Here is a 16,974-nt window from a genome sequence, read left to right as displayed (position 1 = left end):
TGTATTAAACTGGACCGAAAATCGCGCTCCCAACGAGGAGAAACCATTTTATTATTTAATATGATGCTGCTATTTGACTCTCGTATTTTATTTAAAACATTCAGCAAATTCATTAATTTGATGACATATGATAAATTCTGTTGTAAATCTTTCGGTTTATTACTTAATATTTCATGTTATCATGATTTTTCGAAATTTGTTGGTTAGGTTTTTTAAATAAGTTCTACAATATTTTTTCTCCAAATAAAAAATAAACAATTCATAATTAATCATACTAGCAAACATTTTAAATGTGTACGATACATGAAACATACATGTTAAGTTGGAATATAACGTTATTAAGTTATTTATAGAAAATGGTAAATTGTACATTTATTCTATTATCGTTAATTTATGCATTTTTGTTGATGCATCAAAATATTTGAGTCAATATTAAATATTCTTTTTTTTTTGTAAAGACAAATATGTACTATATAATTTTATTAAACTAAAAATATATAATTGATTCCTTTATACAATTTGTACTATTCATACATAGCCGTTCATGGTCTACAAAAAAAATATGTTGTAATTTGTACTGAACCAGCTGTATCCGGTTGTATGACAGGCATTATCGTGCTTATCCACTCTGGACGCTTGTGACATTAGCATCAGGACTGAATCGTTGGCGCTGAACGGGTTCAGTTCACGCTGGCGAGGAGGGATGCTTATCGCGAAGGAATTTACGGTGTTGAGAAGTGGGTGAGACAACCAGATAGTGGATTGATCAATGAGCGAAGTGGCGCCCACAGCGAGATGACCTCCCCTCGCGTGCGAAAGGGAGAGAAAAGGTCTTGAACCGAAGAAAACATCGGGCGCGCACTTTAAGAATGTTACACGAAAAAGTACTCAACTGCCTTTGGGCGTCGATTGCGATCTCGGGATAATTTAGCAACCGGGCGCTTAATTGCCATAGTCGCTGAACGATAAGACGCGCGGAAATATAAGGAGGAATGAAATATTCCCGCGAGAAGAACGGCGAACGAGAGATCTTAGATAGCTCTCAACATAGTTAACAATTTAACAAGCAGCTAACATTTTTATACGAGAAGAATTGTGTGTGGGTCAACTTGACTCTGGACTTTGTAAAGTAACTGTTTAGCCGGCAAACAAGCGAAAAATTGCGCTCGGAAGAAAAGAGCCAATTTAGATATTCAGCGATCGATCGAGGGTGGAAGATTCAATGAGATCGAAGTCACTGACGATGTATTAGAGACGCGTGCTAGACAGGTTTTCTTGCAGTATAGTAATTTCACATTCCCCGTGCCGACGCGCGAAACGAATGGATCATTATGATTTCCATCGTGTCGTCTGACTCTAGTCTTCGTTCTCTTAGGAAGCCTCGATTAAGCCCAGCGCTTACGGTCATGCCCAATCTCGTTGACTCCGTCTCTAATTATGTTACATCTCTATCAATTACGAGTTCTCGTAGTAATTATATTCTTCCGTCGGTGCCCCGTTCGAGAAAGAGGGACAGAAGAGAGACAAAATTTATATATCTAGGGTCGCTAATTTTGCATCGTTAAATCCACGTCTAAGGCATTACTTTTAAGGTGACGCTTCCATAATTAATGTTTCTTGCTTAGTCGAAATTTTGTACTTTTTTGGGAGGGATTTGAAAAATTTGAAGGTATTGCCACCACATATCTACGTAATGTACAGTGGTGTGCTTAGATGCTTCTTAAAAAGTAGTTAGATAAAGATGAAGATGAGCTGATAAAAGTATGTAAATTCATTATAAGATAAATAAAGATCGATTTTTGTTTGAAATATATCTAGATAAAAGACTTTTAAAATGACATGCGGCGCTTCGAGTCGTCTTTTTTAGATATAATTTTTAGATAATACCCATTTTTAAGACGTTATGTAAACGCAGTGATGTAAAAAAATGTAAATTATAATAGGGTATAAAATCTATGTATTCTATTTTTATTTGTACAATTTTTATCCGCTTACTGCTTTAGTTCTATATGTAAGTATTTTATGTGCTATGATTTAAATCAAACTTATCTGAGCAATATTCTAGATAATTTAGTAAAATAATACTTTTTTCTTACTCTTAAGAATGAAGTGTAGATAATATATATACTTTATTATCTTATATAAAGATAAGATGAAAATCTATTAATTTTATTTTAATAACAGCGACACTGCCACAGTGTGTTATTGACCGTACGATAACTCGTGTTCCCCACCGAATAGAATCAAGATGACGTTATGTTATCTCAGCCAGATAGCGTAATTAGATTGCGAACAAGCTAATCTGATCTAAACGTGCGCCTTTCCGATGCATTTATCGACCCTTACAATGCAATGATTTCTCGCGCAGCAACGATCGACATATCGATTGTATAGACGATCCATTCGGCGCGGTTTTCTGTTAATACTCCCGGAGCTTGTCACTTTCATCTACGGGATCGTAGCTCTGGAAATTTCCGAGTAAATCGACGGTAGGGTGAGTAAAACGGTTTTGGGTTATTAATATTGAGAGAGGCAGTATTCCCCTTGACCACTTTCGTCAAACTTAGTAGCCTCGTTTAAGCCTTATGCCGACGATTTCTAACGTAGCCTCGCGTATCATGCAGAAAATGATTTTCATTTACGTATAGGTTCGAAGCGACGATATCTGACAGGAGGAACGAGATAATTCGAAAACTTCTTTCTTGCGCTTACTACATACAAGGCTTGTAAATAAAAACGTAAATTTCAAAATGTTTTATTTTTTCAGGAGAAGTGGAAAAAAATGGAAACAATTTATTGACAGAATTAAAATGATGTGTGCATATACGCGAGACGTGAATTTTTATTATAAATTAATTAAACGTAATGTTATGAATTTTCATTTTTTGTTACTATTTTTGGCTTAGCTATTAATTCATTATTTTGTCGTCTTCGTAATTAAATTCCTTTGGAGGGGAACTCAAACAACAAAATGAGTCGACCATATATTTAACGTATTTAAGTAATGACACGATAATGTGAAGTTTGTATGAAAAAGTGTATAAACAAAATAAAAAATGTTGCATTAAAGCTACCCTATATAACAAACAGAATACAAACATAGAACGCCTTATTTATCCAAAAAAGAGAGACTCCGCCACGCGCGCGCGAATAATTTTAATAGAGTTTTTTATTAAAATAGCACAAATTTCGTTTCTAAAGCAACAACCTGCGAGGCAACTTCAGTTTATTACCCAATAGTTTAATTCGATTTGGTATTACATTATCATTGTGCCAATTTTCCGAAAGTTTGCAATGTAATTTCAAACTTGCTATCTTGACTCCCCGCCAATGTACGATATATGAGTATCTTCGTACGCAGTTATTTTCGAAAATACAAATGATTTTAGGGGCAAATCATTCAATCAAAGCCGCGGACGATTGAGGCTTATACGCTCGCGATTGGGAGTCGATGAAATTCAAAAGATCTCGGAAACCTTGACACCTGATATATTGACCGTTCGAAATTGTTTTGGAGTGGCTTATTAAAGATACCGACGAGTGTCGTTAACAGCGCAGACATTTACCATGGTTAGTTTAATGATGAGTCGTGCACCTCAAGAGAGGCATCGGAAGATTGCGGGGACTCCCAAAAAAGCGACTACCCCCCAAACAATAATTAGTTAAAATACCGATGTGTCGTTTTGGGCACGCTCGCATGGGGATCGATGAAGGAGGTCGCTTAGGGCAGAATCGAAATTTGGTAACTCGAGGGCGTAGGCTGTGCGCATTGCTACAATTGTTTAGCCGGGATTTCTATAAAACGATTAATGGATACAGCTTGGCTATAATCAGTCGCAGATTTATTAACTCTGAACTTCTCCTCTTTATCGTCCGGATCTGGAGAATATTCAGTAGGACAAACTAATTTCAATCTTCGAGAAATAATTCAGTAAGTTAGTATCATCAAGCGGTTAATAAGACGTGCGTAGATATTTGTTAACAGTTTCTGAAAAGGATTAAATTTCTTAGTCATATGTGATTAGGCTGTACTTTTTTTCGATTTGGAAGATACCAGGGATTTAATCACCAACATACACCTGGCTAAGCGTGCAGAAAAATCTGTTATGAAAAAAGACTAAAGACGAACTGTTTCGACCCAAGAAAGTGGGGGCTCTTCAGTGCTCAAATTAAAGAGAATCTAAGTTAAAACAAAATGAAAATGACAGTAAAAATCAAATCGGAAATCATACATATAATAGTGTTAAAAGAATATCCGTGTACCTGTTCAAGTAAGTGGTTAAAAACTTATGATGATAAAGTCCTGCTTTTTTGTAAACATCAGAGCCGTGAATCCTTTCATAATATTGATAAATCTAATAGATTTTTAATCTTTTTTGTTTAAAAAAATACCGGATAATGTACTTGACTTATTAGCCTCGGCGATAATTCGGTTTACCAATAGAACAAGTTTTAAGAAAGACCGGATTAAAAACCGCACTTGAGATGTTAATAATCTAGAAGTTAATATTAACAGGATCCCTTCTAACTTACGTGAAACAACTAGGATTTGGTAGCTAATTCTATCCATAATTTTTTAAGTACACAGAGGCATACTAATTATATAGATAAATATATTCTGAGATGTTTTCGTTGAGTCAAAAAATTGTTTAAAGGATAACGACGATATTATTGTTAAAAAGGCTGACAAAGGACAAACGACGGTGACCCTTAATAAAATTGACTACATAGAAAAAATGGAAGCTTTATTAAATGACGAATCGACTTATAGAATAATTAATAAAAATCCTGTTAAAAAGTTAACTAACAAATGCATTCTCTCATTAAGTCTTGGCTCGATAATAAATTGATAGACGTGACTACTTACAATTATTTAAACGTAACTAACGGGAATTTACCACGTTGTTACGGGTTGCCTAAAATCCACAAAGCTGACTTTCCATTACAAATTATAGTATCGTCTTATGGTAGCCCGTTATATAATTTGTCAAACTACATTCATAATATACTCATTAATTCCATTAAAAAACCGAGATCGTTTATTAAGAATGGTTGGTTCTTCCCGAGAATATTAAGAACAAAGTAATTAATGACGATAAAGTACTAATATCATTAGATGTTACTTCCTTATTTACGAATATCCCGAAAGAATTAGTAATTAGCGGAGTAAAAAAGCGTTGGACGGACATCTCAATCAATACGAAATTCAATCTTTCCCAATTTTTATATGTGATTGACTTCATTATAAATTCAACAAGTTTTGTTTTTAAAACGGACGGTGCTATGAACAAATTTTTGGTAGTCCTATGGGGTCTCCGCTCTCACCCATATTAGCGGATATAGTGATGGACGACTTAGAGACGGATTGCCTGGAAAGGTTGAGTTTCAAAACTTCGTTGTTTTACAGATATGTGGATGATATTTTCACGATCATCCCATTGAAGGGTGTTGATGAAATTGTGTCGTCTTTTAATGATTACCATCCGAGATTAAAATTTTTTGGGCCGATGGCCTTTTAATCTCGTCGACAGATGCGGGGTTCTAGACCCAACAGTGGATATCGCCGGTTATTAATTCAATCAGGATGTGGGTTAAAGATTCCGATATATATATTTTATGTTCCAATTAAAAAAATGTATTTATTTCATCCTCTATAAAAATGTGGTGTACAGGCCGGAGATTTCGTGGTTTGGCCCCCGAATGAACTATAATTATGATTTCCCCCTTTCCTCAAGATCATTTTTACGCGTTGCCAAAAAGTTTCCACCCCCAAAATATGAAAAATGGAGAGTTTTTTTTTGAACAGTTTTAAAGTTGTTTCACGAAAAACAATCTTTGGCGAAAGAGGGATTGGTTTTCCCTATTACGGCTTTACTTCGCGTAAAAAAAAAAAAAAAAAATCCCTAAAACCTCCCTTTTTTAGTAAAAATTTCTTAAAAGTTTCTGAGCCAACTTTTATTTTAAGCCGATGACTGGCATTCCAGAAGGGTCAGGATTTTAGAAATCCAGTTGGAAAAATTTGAATTGCTTCTTGGATCATCATTACAATCATTAATAAGAAAACTCCTTTTTTTTCCCTTTCCATTAGACAAAAAATTTTCATCTTTAATTTTGAAAGTATCCTCATTTTAGGACAAAGAATCGCTCGATCTTGATTTTCTTTAACCCTTTTTTATGGAATTCTATCCCAAAATCTTTTAAAATAAGGTTTTTTTGATAAAAAAAATCTTGTGGAATTTCAATGTGCTAGATTTAGTCTTCTGTATTTGATAATTTACCATCCCGGTTCATTAAACCCAAATTTTTGCAATTTTTTTTTCTTCCGCATTCTCATATTTTGCTGAATTTCCCCTTTTTACATTATATGGTTGATTTTACAGTCGATTCAATTATCGTGTTTTGTGTACATGAGGGTACTACTGGAAGATTTTGTCTGAAATCTCCTGCAAATAAAATTACTTTTCCTCCAAATGGTTGATGATTCTTCATTAAATCCTTGAAAAATTTATCAACTGCTGTTAAGGCATGTCCAAAACGTCATGCTCACTTCATCCCATATGATTAATTTGGCATTGATCAATTCTCGTGCAGCTTGAGAATTTCCTCTAATATTTGATTAGCTGCATCATCAATTGGAATTGTAAGTTTAAACAGAGAATGATAAGTTCTTCCTCCTTTCAGAAGTGTGGCTGCAATTCCAGTTGAAGCACATGGAAGAATTATTTCATTTCTTCCTCGAAAAATACTTAGAAATGTGTTAAATAGATAGGTTTTCCACTTCCTGAAAAACCGTCAATAAAAAACAAACGCTTAGGTTCATTTTCATTTTCAATTGCTCGCATTACTATATCATACACGTATTTTTGCTCATCATTTAGTGTAGATAATAAATAATCACCACTTTTATTTTTCTTCATCTACATTATACTCTGTTTCTTTAAATATTTTTTCAGTTGGATTTGGTAATTGAAATTTCTCACAACTACTTCCATTATTTATCAGAATTTGTTGTATATGGTTAACCCCTTTATTTGGAATTTACAACATTATTATTTACAAAGTTCTCATCATAAAATTTTTTGTATTTATTCCAATTTTGGTACATCTATTGGATTTCCAAAAATGCAAATGTAAGCAAATAATTCTCGAAGTTGTGCAGGCCATATTCGATTCTGTTGCTTTCTTCATCTTTTTTTCCCCAAAAGTCATCTTTTCTACTAAATTTTTTGCAATTGGCTGCATCCTTAAACGTATTATAAATAATTCATTTACATTTCTCAATCTTCAAAACTTTTGCTCCAGTCACATGTAGTAGAAAAAGGACGGAGATAAAATTTTTCAATATCTTTTTGCTTACTGTATATAGTCTTGAAATTATTTTTTCACCACCTTTTTTACGTGGCTTCTTTTTTTACTTTTACAGAATTCCTTTTAATAACACATCTACAGAATTCTTTAATCAACAAGATCTACCAATTCCTTTAATGAACAAGATCTTGTTTGTACAACAAATCAGTTTATTTGGTGCAAATAAAGATATTTGTTGTATTAAAAGGAATTTGGTGATTCAACCAGAATTCCGTTTCGTCCATTTCGAACAAAATTTTTGTTAATCTAACAAAATTTTTTTTTCCATGTATCGATCTTATTTAAGTTTCCCATTATTATAAAAAAACCATAAAAAATAACAAAACGCTCGTGTATAATTTAAAAAATTTAAAAACCTGAAAAAATAGGCCCGATAACACAAAAAAATATTATTAACATTAATTTAATCTCTAAAAAATATTATAAATGTTCAAGATGGACAAAAATAAACCCCCTAAAAAAACACCAGAATTTTCATGTGATATTTTCTAGATGTTTTTAAACCGATATGCGAATGTCCGCTTTATCCAAAATGTAAGTACAATGATACATTGTGACAAAGCGGACTTGCATTCGTTAATGACATCTAAACAACACTATGTTCACTGGTTTTTTTGCAGGGGGGTTAATTTGCCCTATTTTTAAAGCTTTTCATAATTTTTATGGAAAAAAAAAATTATTTTAAATATTATATTTATTTTTTTTTTTTTGCTATATGATAAAAAAAAGAATAAAAAATTGCATTTACTTTAAATACATCATTTTTAAGGGAAATTTAAGAAAAAAGACGTTTTTGGGTTTTTTTTGACGCTAAAAATAAAAAATAAATACTTCAAAGAAACCCGAAGTTGCTTTGTAAAATTTTTCCCGATATTTTAGATATATTGTAAATTAACTTGTAAAAAAGCGGACATTGTTTTCTTTAAATGACATCCGAATAGTATATCACTTGTACCCTGGTGTTTTTGTAGGGGGAAATTTAAAAATGTAATAAAAAATGGGGAAAAAATTAAAAACTCATACATTTCAAATATTCTTTAAATCTATATTTATTAGATTAATGAAATTTTTAAAATGTTGATTTTTTTACATTTACCCTTTTTTTTAATTACTTTTTGTAAATTTCCCCCATAGCAAAAAAAAAAACCCAATTTTTAACCTTTTAATTAAATAAAAATTGAAAAATTAATACAAAAATTTTTAATTTTAAAAATTTTTTTGAAAATTATAAAAAAAAAATTTTAAAAAAAATTTTTTCTTTATATTAAATTTAAAAAATTTTTATAAAAATTTTAAATGCAAAATTTCAAATTTTAAAATTTTTTTTTAAAGTGTTTAAATTTAAAAAAAAATATTTTTTAAACATTTTTAAAAAATGTCCCAAAATTTGCAAATTTTGGGCGCGTGGGTTTTTAATTTACACCCACCCAGCTACCCAAAACGAAATGGAAATTTTGGACCAATTTAAAAAATTGAACCAAAAAATTTGTTGCAAAAATTTTTTGGGAGGAGGGTTTGGTTTTTTTTTTTAAGTTTTTCCCAAAACCCCAAAGGAAATCCCTACATTACAATTTATTTAATACTTTTTTGAAATTTTGGGGGGGTAAATTTGTTTGGGAGGTAAATTTTTTTAAAAAAATTTTTATCATCTATTATCAAACCCACCCCAGCACCCATTTGAAACCCATTTTTGACTTGGTAAAAAAATATTTTAAAAATTTTGTGCGTATTGTGATTAGTGTCAATTCGTTAAAAAATTTAATTTTTGTACAATTTTCAAAATGTAAAAATGTTGTTTTTGCAACCCCAAAAAATTTAACAAATTTTTTAAAAATTACTTTTTGTCCCAATCTAAATGCGAGCCATGGGTGGGGTGGTGGTGGATAAAAGGTGATAAAAAAATTTGTTAAATCATAGAAGCCATTCCCCAACAAAATTTAGAAAAATTGAAAAGTTGTAATAAATGTGGGAATGCGTTGGGTGAAGGTGGGGATTAAAACTTTAAAAAACCCCGCGCTTTCTCAAAAAAATTTGAACATTTTGTACCCCAAAAATTTTAAAAAAAAAAAAAAATTTTGGCCAAAAAATGCGGCACGGCGGGGTTGAATGCGGGGTGGGGGGCGGGTTTTTTTTTTTTTTAAATTTTTAAAAAAAAAAAAAACCATCGTCGTTCACTTCAAAAAAAAATTTAACTTTTTGGGGTAAAACTTAAAAAAAAAGGTTCAAAAATTTACGATTCGTGGGTGGGTGCGTGGGTGGGGGGGTTACTTTAAAAAAAACCCCACCGTTTTCCCAAAAAAAATTGAAACATTTTGGTTTTAATTTCTTGAAAATGGCCCCCCCCAAAAATGGCCCCTGCCGTGGGGGGTGCGTTTGGAGTTTTAAAATTTTTGAAAAAACCCCCCCCCGCTCTCCCCACCCCCCCCCAAAATTTTTTGCAAAATTTTGGTACCAATTAAAAAAAAATGGGTTTCATAAATTGTTTGCGTGGGGGGTGCGTGGGTGGGGGGTTTTTAAATTAAAAAAAAAAAAAATTTTTCTCAAAAAATTTGAACATTTTGGTACAATTTCGGAAAGGCCATAAATGCGCATCCCGGGGTGGATGCGGGGTGGTGCGTGGGGGGGTGTTAACTTAAAAAAAACCGCATCGTCGTATCCCAAAAATTTTGCAACTTTTGATACCATTTTTCAAAATTTAAAAAAAAGTTTTTTTAAAAACTTTTCCCCCCCTCTGAAAAAAAAAAAAAAATTAAAAAATTTTTAAAAAAAAAAAACCCCACGCAGCCACCCCAAAAATTTTGCAACATTTTGGTACCAATTCAAAGGAAAATCGGTCCACAAATGGGAAGTAGTTCGCGTACAAAAACAGACAGCCCCGGGGTGTTATATAATATAGGAATTGAAAAATTCCTAAATTAAAAAATTTGAAAAAAATTTTTTTCCCAGGGCGCCCTCCGATTTTCAATCCCCCTCAGTTTCCCCCGTTTTTGAGTCTCTGTTATTTTTCTCTTCCCCCCAATGAATCTTTTCTTAAGTTTTCGTCATCATCGACTCCTCAGTCCCACGATACCCCCAATTTCGTAGTTTTTTAATCAAAAGTTTATTTTTTTAAAATATTTTCCCACGGGTTCAAAGTTTATCTTTTTTTTTTACTTTGGGAAAGAATTTAAACTAAAAAAAAAAAAAAGTAAAAGTAAAAAAAAAGAAAAACAGACCCATCTTCGTTGTCTTTTCGGCGGCGTCGATTTGGTGGACCCCTCCCATTTTTTGGGCGTGTTTTTTATTGAAACGCCATTTTCGGGTTTTTAAGATTTTTAAACCCTTTTTCCGGGGGGTTCAAAAATTGACTTTTTGGGATAAAAAAATTTTTGTTTATTATGGCATCGAAAAAATAAACAAAAAAACACTTTAGTTTGTATTCAAGCCCCCCCCCCCCCCCCCCGCGTATTAATAAAAATTATTGAAAAATACTTCAATTTTTTGGAGCAAATTTTTAAAGTTATAATATGATTTTTACAACATATATCTTTCAGAAATTGTTTAAAAAAATTGAATTTAAAGGTCATGACATTTTTATTTTTACGACCAAAATAATTCTTTACTATTTTTAAATAAAATTAAAAACATCCATTTGTTCTAATGCGTCATCTAAATGGGTTTTTAAAGATTTAAAATTTAAAAATTTAACCAAATTGAAATTGACTTTAGAGAAAAATAATAAATTTAGTAAATTTTTAAATTTAAATTTTTTCTTAAAGCCCCATTGTAACACATATAAGGTTGGTAAATGACGCTTTTTTATTTTTAAAAAAAAATGACGTGATTACCCCTACCTCAAAAGGAAGTTCAAAATTAAATTAATTTTGAGTTAAACGAATTAATGTAGGACACATCACACTTTACTGACGATTTTACAAACCTTGAATCCCTAGCGAAGCGACTGTCCCGAAATTTTAAACCCCCCCTTTGTCCCTTTTTCCATTTAGAGTGAGGTTTATAAAAAACCCCCCTCGTTTCTGGAATACGCTGCAAAATTTCCGCGGCGCAATCTTTTGGGTTGGCTCGTAAAGTAAATGAATTTCCCCCCTTAAAAAAAAATTTTTGATAAGTAAAAAAATTACTTTAAAATTTTGTGTTGAAAAATTATTTAAAAAAATTACCCTTACCAAATCTTTATAAATTTCTTCAAAACTTCTTCAAAGGCCAAGAAATCATCCCTTTTTAAAAGAACCCTCCGGGGCTTTTGTTGGTCTCTTCTTTGGATTCTTTTAATATCTTTTATATTTTTTGTTTTTTTAATGTAAAAAAAAAAAATTTGAATTAAATGTATTTAAGATTCATTTTGTTTGGGCTATTTTTTAAAAATCTTAATATTTTACTCGGTTTTTTTTTTCTATAGAAAATTTGTCGTTTTTTCCATTCGACGTAGTTATCCTAAGATTCTAAAAGAAATTAAGCCTTTATTGGCACAAAAAGACTATTTTTATTGAAATTATTTTCAAAATTTCTTTAGAACTGCATTTTTCCTTTTCTTTTATCAATTCTTTCTATGGGGGAAAGGGCGATTGGCGCGTACATCATAACAAATGATCCGGATTGTGTTTTTTCCTGTTATTTTTTTGTGATGGGGGTTTAAATGAGTTTGGATTTTTTGCGTGAAGTTGATAGTCTGATAAGACGAGCGGAAATTTTTTTTTGTTTTGGGTTTTGTGGGGGTTTGAATAGGGCTGGACTTTGCGGAATATTTAAGGCTGATAAAAGACGAGCGTGATAAGTTTTTTTTGCGTTGTATGGTGTAAGTCTTGCGGATAAGGGTGGTTATAAAGGTGATGGGGTCAAGGATCTATGTTGAAAGGGTGCTGAGGAGGGGGCAGTGTTTTTGAGTGTTTGATGAAATGATGGTGATGGAACTGCAAGGTGATGATACGGAAATTGGAAAACTTGGATGATCTGAGGCTGTTTTTTTTGTGTATTTTTGTGAAGTGTATTTATGTAGGTTTGGTATTGTTTTGGGGGTATTTTCGATGCCCTTTTTTTAAAAATTTGCAATGCAGACGCTGTTTTCCCTTCGGGTTTTCCCCTTTCCTCTTCCCGCCTCGCTCTGACTCTCTTTAAAAAAAACTCCCCCACAGTTTTTCCCAAAATTTAAAGATTACGTTCATTCTTGATCGTAAATTTAAAACCCCGCTTAAACTTGAATCGAAAAGAAAAAGTAAAACATGTTCCGTTTTTGTTTGTAGTTTAGTAAGGTTTATGATGGTTTTTAGAGGCCTTAGAGAGAAGCACCTACGAAATTAGAATGATTTTTTAAATCTCCCTAAGATTTTCCAACCATGTTGTGGGAAAAATGAATACCCAGACTCAGTAATGGATCTAAGCCCTTCAGGGCCAAAAAAGGTATCGGAAACACTTTTTTTTGCACTTTTTTCAAATCTATTTAAAATTTCACAGAAAATAAAAACATCGAAAGGTACCTATGGTCAATGACAAACCAATAAATAAAAATCTTAAAATTACAAAATCTTTAAAACCGCAAATGATAATATCACGAAAGAAAATGATGCTCTGAACAAGAAAAATTTTTTGAATTTTTTAATATTATGTATTATCCCGATCTTTACTGAGGGACGAATTTTCCTTGTCAAAGATTGAAACTGGCGACATCAAGGGAACATTAAAAACGTAGGACAACCAAGGTCTACCGGAAGTAGGCTTTATTGTGATCATTCAAAATTTTTTTGTGTGTTTTGAAAATTTTCATGTCGCCTTTTTTACAATCTTTTGAAAAATTTTTGATGAGGTTTAGGGCAAGCTTTGGGGAAAAAATTTTTTTCTTATGGAAACATAGACAATTTAAAAAACCAAAACGCAACGCACTACAGATTAAAGGAATGGATGTATGGGGAAAAATTCGGACCATATATATCTTCTGCTCATTTAAAAAATGTTTAATGCTGTAGTGAAAATCAAGAGGCTTTTTAAAAGGAAAAAACAAAGCAAAACTCAAATTTTGCGGAAGAAATAAAGAAAATGTTTTTGGGTGGTTTAAAAGCCTATAAAAAAAGGGGGCGTATATAGAAAAGGGCGATTTTCCCGGGGCCCTTTAAAAAACCCTCCATATTTTTTCTTAATTGCGGTTTTCGTAAAAACCCTTGGGATTAATTCGCAATTTTTGTAGACGTGCGTCATAATTTCAAGTGACTACAAAAAATTTTAAATTTGGATTATATTTTCCCCCCGGAGAACACATTTTTTGGAACAAACCAAGACAACAGTATCATTAATCAAAAAACCGTTTGATTACCAATCCCATTTTAAAAAAAGCAAGCGATTTGATCAGTATGATTTTCATAAATTATTTTGATTTTTCTTTTCGTCGGGGCCTACAAAACCCACGATAAGCACGCACCCCAACGAACCCAAATTTTCCCCGAACCCAAAACTTTTTTGAAAGGGAAATAGATACCGGCCCTTTTATGACCCCCCCCCAAAACAAAAGCTCGCGCGGGAAATCAGAAAGAAACATTTTAAATTGAACTATTTTGTTGATTACGGAAAAGCAATTCCCCCCACTTTTTAAATAATCTGAACTTCATCTACAAAATTCTAAAATAATTCTTTCGCGCTATTTTTTCGATGTCCTGTCAAAGCCCTCAATTTCGGGTTTATTTCCCGGGGGAATTTTGCAATTTAATTTGATCGGCCCATTTGAATTTTCCCCCTGCCCATCTAATGTCGCCCATCGTACAAAAGTTATCATTAAGTGTCAAGGGGAAACAGCCCGGAAAATTTTGTCAAAAGGGAAAGTTCCCCCCTCAAACCCTAAATAAAGATTTCACCCCCCAAAATTTTAAAATGTGAGATGCTGACCCGGGGATTTTTAAAAGCGTTCTACAATCTTTTGGCAATGGGGGAATAAACGGGATGTGTTCGAATCCCTGTAAAACGCATTTTTTGGCATGAGACATTTACTCTACAAAAACCTTCAGCAAGGCGTTCTTGAAAATTATCGCGAGTATTTTGGGCCAGATCTAATGCATCCCCTATTAAGTAGTTTGCAGCTCTGAAGAACTGATCCTCTAAAACTGCATACCAATGAGCTTAGAATAAAATGAAATTTCCTCTTTTCTGGCTGACTAGATTCGCGAATTGACCTTCATCAACAAAGTTGAATCGACTCAGCCTGGAAAACTTTAAATTCCCTTTTAGAAATTATTCGGCTCTCTTTTAATTTTTCTAAACACGCCCTGAACTGTGAAATAAATAAAAAGGGGCTTGCGACGCGCCTTTTTCCAAAAAACGAAACATTTGAAAAAAATATAAACGGAAAAAAAAAAAAAAAACAAATTTAAAAAAATGATAATGAATAAAAAAAAATAAAAAATTTTAAATAAAGAAAGAAAAAATTTTGTAATCTACTTAAAATTTAAAAATATGAAAATTAAAAAGAAAAATATATACTATAAATTCCAAAAACCCGTCCCATTATGTAAGTAATCTAAACCCAGCAATCTACCTGTAAATTAAGAAAACAAAAAATGGTAGGGTTTTGTAAAAAAGATTGAAATACATAGAAAAAAACATATTTGTGTGTTGTATTTGGAGACCACGCTGGCTAAAAAATGAAAAATATATTACTATTAAAAATTTTAATAATAATGAGGAGGGAAAAGGCGAGGGGAAAAATAAGCGTTGGAATGGAAGGAAAGTGGGAAAAAAAGTTGTGAAAGGGGAGGAAAGGCGGAAAAAATGGGGGAAAAAGAAGAGGGATAGTGAGTGAAGGAGGAATGAGGACGGGGAGGAGGGCAGAGAGAAGAGTTTACGGAAGAAAATTCAAAAAGTTTAAAAGTGAAAAAGGTGAGGATAACTAGAAAAAAGAGATGAAAAAAGCAGGAAAAAAGGGAATGTTGGAGGAGGTAGGTGGAAAAAAGGAAAAAAGGGAAAAAAAAAGGGGAAAGGGGAAAAAAGGGCTTTCCAATTTTCTTTGGGGGGGGGGAAAGGGGAAGTAAGGGTAAGAGTTTAGAGTAATGACGTGTGCTAGTCAGCGAGGGTTTAACCCCAAGAGGCAAACATAGGATTCCCTAGGGGGCAAATTGGAGGGGGCGGGGAAAATTTTTGAAGACAGAAAATTTTCAAAAAAAAAAAAAAAAATAAAGAAAATAAAAAAAAAAAAGTGTAAAAAACCCATCTGCAAACCTCCTCGAGTGCCTTTTGGGGGGGTGAAAAAATTTAAAAAAAATTACGTTTTTACCAGCTAATGCAGGGGGGAACGAAAATTTTGATATTTTGTACTAAATTTTTTTTTTTTTCTTTTAGGGGCGGCAAAAAATACGCTGCCAGGGGCGGGGAAAAAGTTATCGTCGTGGTTTCTAGTGTAAAGGTTCGTTTTCAAGTACTGAGCTCGGACCGGAGGAACGCTAAACCCCGAACTTGTGCACTCAAGTCCCCGGGGAAAATAGAGGAGAGGGTGAAGGGGCACGGGGGAAGTAGGGAAAAAGATGGGAGAATAGATGGAATAAGGGGGAACGATAACGAGAAACCTGAAAGAAGAAAAAGAAGGCTAGGATAGGAGGCTGAAAACGAGGATGGAAAAAAGAACCCGGGAAAGGGAAAAAGAAGGAAGAGAGGGAGGAAAGGGATGTCAGAGAAAGGGGGACGAGTAAAGAGAAAGAAAGAAAAAAAAAGAAGAGAAAGAAGTAAGGTAAGAAAGAAAGAAGAGAAAAGGAGTAGAAACGGGGGGATGGAAAGGATGGTGACAGGAGAGGACGAAGAAAGAGAAAAAAAACTTTGATGGAGAAAAAAGAGAAAAAGGAGAAATTTGGGGGGAGTGGAAAGAAAGCAAAAGTGGGTAGGGCGGAGAGGAGGGAAAAAAAGAGGGAAAAAAGAGCGAGGAAAAGAGAACGATTGGAAAGGGAAAGAGGAAAGAGAGGGGAAAAGGAACGTGGAGAGGAACCAGAGGAAAAGGAGAAGAGAGGGAAAAAAGGGGAAAAAAAATATAAAGGAGTTTTTTGGTCATTTTTAAAAGTAAAAATTTTTTTTTATTTATTTTAAAATTTATTTTTTTTTATGTTTTTATTTTTTTTTTCCCAAAAAAAAAAAAATATTGTTAATCCTTTTCTTTTTTTTTATGAAAAAAAAATTTCGTCTTTGGGCGGGCCTTCGGGAAAATTGGTCCCAAAAACCTGTTAAGAAAAAAGATTACATTTTTTTTTTTAATTGTTTTTTTTTGTTTATTGTTGGAAAAGTTTTTTGAGACCCTTTTTGGTGTTTTTGCGGGCTTTTGTCTTGTGCGAGCCGCCTTGATTTCTTCGCTTTGCCCTTCCCCCTTTTAGATAGGGTTAAACCCCGAAAAACAAAAATTATATATAACAATAATACTTTTTTTCGAAATAATTTTATTTTAAAATTAATTATTAAAGGGTAAATTAATATAAATTACTTTTTCCATTGCCAAATCCCGCCCTTCAGTTTTGCTTTCACTTTTTAACGGATAATCCGCTTGGATTTTTCTTTTCTCTTTTTCTCTGTAAATAAATTTTCATTGAATATATAATATAATATATATTATATATTTGTAACGGTCCGTGTTTTTAAATAGATCCGAAT

Source organism: Nylanderia fulva, unplaced genomic scaffold (assembly GCF_048542155.1).
Source record: "Nylanderia fulva isolate GAGA-0341 unplaced genomic scaffold, ASM4854215v1 Scaffold573, whole genome shotgun sequence".
Lineage (NCBI taxonomy): Eukaryota > Metazoa > Arthropoda > Insecta > Hymenoptera > Formicidae > Nylanderia > Nylanderia fulva.
This window is presented reverse-complemented; position numbering follows the sequence as displayed.